General features: G+C 37.3%; 1 pseudogene; it reads right to left on the bottom strand.

The window, feature by feature from the left end:
• Positions 1–292: 292 nt before the first annotated feature.
• Positions 293–1,761, bottom strand: LOC132611683 (inorganic pyrophosphatase 1-like; annotated as a pseudogene).
• Between the last annotated feature and the right edge of the window lie 3,768 nt (positions 1,762–5,529).

The raw sequence follows: 5,529 nt of genomic DNA, 5'->3' as shown, positions 1-5,529 counted from the left end.
ACATAGAAGCTGGTTCCGTAAGAACAATTCATATACTATAAGATTGACGGCCATCTTTCAAAATTAATGTATAAATACATAAGTTGTAACTGATCCTATAATGGGTCTCTAATCTTCGAGGTAATTGATACGTACACATTCGTCTATCCATTCGCCAATTATGTCTCTATATCATAAAGCAACTACTATATTAAAAAGATATTACAAACGTGACTCGATAATGGTTCAATAAGAACAAAATCAACACCAAATTGCGAGTCAGAAGCTTCATGATAATGACGGGCAGTCTTGCCTAGTAGTGTACTGGAAGAACTGGCGGCAAGGCTTTGGACATAGAGTGGAACTTGGATTCAACGGATAACAATTGGCTTTCTTCAATGGTGATTTTGTTAATGAGTTGTAACAGAATGTGCTCAAGCTCTTGCCCATCGGTCCATTCGTGGACCGATGCTTTTACGAGTATCCTGTTATCGTTTATCAAATTCCAGGCTGGGAAATCTTTTCTTGGCATGACGAAATCTCCTTCTCTGAGCTTCAAAAGTGGGGCAAAAATCGCTGGTTCCATCACCAAGATAGATCATTATTTTATTATTGCCTTCCAAGGCTTGTATTATTCTTTCTATTATCAGACCCTTGCACATGTTGGGAGGGCACAAATTGCTGCTAGAGCCATGCAAATCATCTTAAGCGAAGATTCGAAGCCTATTACCGACGTAGACTGGATTCGTGTTGAAGAATTCATTTGCATCACTTACTATTCTCAAATCACACCCTAATGCATGAGCTGATTTAATGCATGGTACAATCCTGGAGTATATGAGAACACGTTTAAGTACTTCTTCAATGTGTTTAATACTTTTGCCTTGTGCATGAAACTCCTTCATCATGGTATCCATGACACAATTCCGGGGCATACTTGGGAGAAGTTGATTGAGCATATCAGTGCCTCCTAACTCATCTACCACCCAATTATCACTGTCCACGTCGATGATCGTCTTGTCAAAGTCGAAAATCACAATAATTCCAGCCATATTTAATTTCTCTAACTAACTTTAGTGACAAGAAAAGAGACGAATATAGAAAACTCTGGTTGGGATATTAGTTTCCAGAGAATGAGTTCCTCTATTTATAATTGTTTTCCTAACTTGATTAGGATTCGAATATATACAAATTCCCTTTCTCTCTTTTTTTATTGGTTTTGGTTTCCGAATTAGTTTGGGTTTAGGAAAAGAGTTATTTTTATGGGAATACAGTAAAAAGGACTAAAACACGTCATATTAGGAGAGCGGCAGATTTTTGTTCTATTTTTTTTTTTCAGGTTACTCGTTACTCTATAATTTTTTTTTTTGATTTAATAGCATTTTTGGTCCATTAATTATTTGTAAATTTTATATTTAGTACTTATGAGACTTATGAGATTTAACGTTCAATTACTTGAAATCTAGAAATTTGGGTATACTGAACATGTACAGTACTTTAATGTTTATATCATTAACACATATTGTTATTTTCTGTATACATATTATTTTGCATTAATTAAACACGTAACTGCTATGGCATGCATGTTTAATATCACACGCTTCAATTTTTTTATTTTTTTATTTCTCAAACTTCACATAAATTAGAATAGAGAGAGTAAGTACTCAGGGGCGGATCCACCCTAAAGAGTGGAGGTGGCATGACACCCGCTAGATTAATAATTTTTTTATATACTTATGTTGTAATTTGCTTAAATTAGGTTAAATATTTGATCCTGCCACCCCCAATCTTAAATTAGACAAAAGCGTCACGGCTGGTAGACACAAGTTTGAATCTATCTTGAACATTTTTTACCCCGTTTTTCTTTGTGCTTTTTTACTTCCTTTGTTCCAGTAATTCCCTTTTCAGCTCTCCCAATTTTCTATTTATCTTTTTATTATTTATATTGTCTTTCCTCTTTTCTATTATTTTATCTGTGATCTCTAGTGAGAACACACAAGTAGAAACTTCAAAATCCCTTAAATTAAGCATTTCTATTAATCTCAAATCTGTGAGTATTTAAATCGAAAAAATTGGGTCTCAATGGGAATTTTGGATTGAGATCAAAATTCATTTTTTTATAATTTCTTTTTTTATTACTCCCTCCATCCATGTTTGCTTATCTATATTTGATTTGGGACACTCTTAATACGCACAAAAAAAAAGAGAGAAATGAATTGGAGTACTTAATTATAAAAGTAAAATAGATATAAAATGGTAACTTAAGTCTTGGTTTTTCAAACTATATAACTTACAAGTAAAGTGGATAGTTTTAGTATAATGTACAAATAAAAATGGACGGAGGGAGTGTGTTATAAAAATTTATGCAATTCTATAATTGTTAAATTCAATTTAAATTACTTTACTAGTTAAACTGTGATGGAAATTTCATAAGTGTAACACCTCGTAGCTTCGGGCAAAAGTTTGACTCATAAGATGATAATATAATGGAACCAATATGAGGGTTATAGGAAGTGTTTTGAAAACCAATTAAGTCATAAGAAATGTCTTTGGGCAAAGAAAAGGTGGAAGCCACTCTACGGGGCATGTTTGCAAGTGAGTTTGTAGAAGGTCTTACTTCCGACGACCATAAACCCTTTATTAATTTGGAATTTGGGAAATCTTCCTTGATGAAAGTTGTAGCCCTTTGAAATAGCTTTCCAACGGTATATTATGGGTCTTGAACAGAGCTGTGTACAAGACGTTATGCCCATTTTACTGTGCAGAACCGACACCCACCGCTTCTCGGGGCCCGTGCGGGCGCGTAAGAGAGCGCGCGATGGTCCCGCTTCGCGGACCGATCGCGCAACTCTGAGTTTTTAGCTGCAGACTGATGCGCGATGCACCCGCATCGCGGACCAATCGCGAAACAGGTCGATTTCGGGTCAAAAGTCGGGTTTACGCGTTTTTTTTGTTATATTTGGGATTTGGGGTTTATTTCCCCAACACCCTATTCACGAAAATTCTCTCTAAACTCATAGAGAACAAGTCCCAAACCTCAAGATCTTCCAAGGTAAGTTTTTATCATGATTCTAGATTGAATTTAAGTCCCTAATCCCTTCCTAACTTGAGTAAACTCTTCTAGTCCATAGAGTTAGGATTGGAACATTTTTGTTGGATGTGGAAACCCTAGAATCCGAATTCAAGAGGATTGGACTTCAAAAAGGTAATGTTTCTACTCTCTAATCATTTATAGTTGTGAATTGATGAGTTCTTGGGAGAATAGTAAATGGGTTTGATAAAGAGAATTATATGAACTATGCTAGAGTTTTGGATTGTTGACTTGGGATTGTTGTATTCATGTGGGTGATGAAGAATGATGTTAATTACACCTATTTGAGATTGTAGAATCATCTAGAAGTAATAGAGTGGGGATTGGGTGAAGAAAACACCATTAATGAAGGTTGTGGAGCTTCATGCCCACCAAGTGTTTGATAAAATGCTTAGATGAACAAAGCATGGATATTGTTGCTAATATAGAGTCTGTATGACCTGTATTGCTATAGATTAAAGTTGAAGGGATTGAAGGACATTGTGATACGCTCAAAAGCAGGAAGTTAAGGTATGTAGAACTTCCATCCACATGTGGGAATCTCTACGTTCTTCCCCATGATCCGTTTCGTAAAATCCATGAAGTTCAAATCCTAGGGCATTAAACCCAACATATTGGTAGCCCGTAATTATGTATTTATGTACATGAATTTTGTATCTATATTCGTTATTGTATTACTAATCTTCCATTACGGTTATTAGGAAATCCTAGCTTAATCCATGAATCATGAATTCTTCCTCATGTGTTCTCATTATGTTTATATGAAACTTTATGATTTCATCCAGCAAGTTACAAGCATGTTTTTAAGACAAGTATATATATATGATTTCGAACTATTGTTATTACTCATGAACCAAAAACATGTTTTGCAAGACTATGACAAGTTATCTTATGATTCATGAAAACCATGTACAAGCAAGTTATGATTCATGAACACTATGTACAAGCAAGTTATGATTCATGATATACCATGGGCAGCAAGTGCCACTATTTTATATGTTCATGTTTTGGGAGTTGCATTAATTACCGAGGAGGGCTTCAGATAGCCTGAAACTACGTAGTCACCGTAGGATGAGGATCGCTCCACTCATGTCCCGGACGATCTCTCATAATGACTGGATCCTTTCATATTTTATCAAATCTCATGTTCCCTGGCAAGGACTGAGTATTCTGCTGGCGGGACGCAAGCACCAGACCAAGGATCGGTTATAAGTTATTGCTCTCCCTACTTATCATTTTTTTACTTATGATATATATATATGTACTCATGCTCATGTTCATGTCCAGGTTTTCAGTTTCAGTTCTTATCATGTTATTCCATGTCCCATGTTCTTTCTTTCAGTTGTTTTACATACCAGTACATTCAATGTGCTGACGTCCCCTTTTATTGCCCGGGGGCCTGCATTTCACGATGCAGGTACGAACTTACAGGACGACGCCTCTGCTCATTAGGATCTGCACGTACCAGCTTATTGGTGAGCCCCATCTCATTCGGGGTTTAGTTAACTTTTGTTTATGATTAGTTATGCATCTAAGGTATGCTGGCGGCCTTGTCCCAGTAAGTATGTTTTCCAGTCAGACTCATGATAGAGGTTTCATACACTAGACAAGTCAGTTATGTCATGTCAGACATTTGGAGTCGTATAGCCATTTTGGCTCACTCATGTTAAAACAAGTATTCTGTTAAATATTATGACTTACCATGTTTTATAAAGGCTCATCATGCATTCACGTTATATTCCGCTTATGTTATGTATCATGATGATTCAGCAAGCCATGTGGTTCGCTCGGTCACATGCAGTCAGGCACCGAGTGTCGTGTTACGTCCAGGCCATGGTTCGGGGCGTGACAAAGCTTGGTATTAGAGCCTAGGTTCAAGGATCTTTAGGAAGTCTATGAAACCGTGTCCAGTGGGGTCTCTTTTATATGTGTGAGGGCCCCATACATATAAACAGTTGACCACCAAGACATTCAGGATTGTCTCACTTCTTTCATATTTTAGATCGTGCAGTTAGAGCAGTATTTCTAGGATGGCTTCCTAATTCGTGCGTGTACGTGTTTTCAGAAAATGCCCTACAAAAGAAATTACAAGAAGAGAAACACAGCTACCAGCCAAAGGGCTGCCACGGAAGTAGCTCACGAAGAGACTGTTCCGACTCAAACAACAGTCCCCACTGCTCCTACAGCTACACCTCCTAACACATGGATATGAGAGGAGCCATCCAGCTGCTTACTCAGATTGTTGCCAACCAGGCGCAGCGACAAGAATCAGCCCCTAGCTTAAGTGCTAGTGGTGGGTCAAATAGTTCAAGAACTCAGGAATTCTTACGAATGAAACCTCCAACTTTCACAGGGACTAAGGCTGAGGAGGATCTGCAGAATTATATTGATGGCCTACAGAAAGTGTTTCGTATTATGCATGTCACTGAGACTGAGGCAGCAGAGTTTGGTGCTTTTCA

Source organism: Lycium barbarum, chromosome 9 (genome assembly GCF_019175385.1).
Source record: "Lycium barbarum isolate Lr01 chromosome 9, ASM1917538v2, whole genome shotgun sequence".
In the NCBI taxonomy this organism is placed as follows: Eukaryota; Viridiplantae; Streptophyta; class Magnoliopsida; order Solanales; family Solanaceae; genus Lycium; species Lycium barbarum.
Note: the sequence above shows the minus strand (reverse complement) of the source record. Positions and strands in the feature narration are given on the sequence as shown.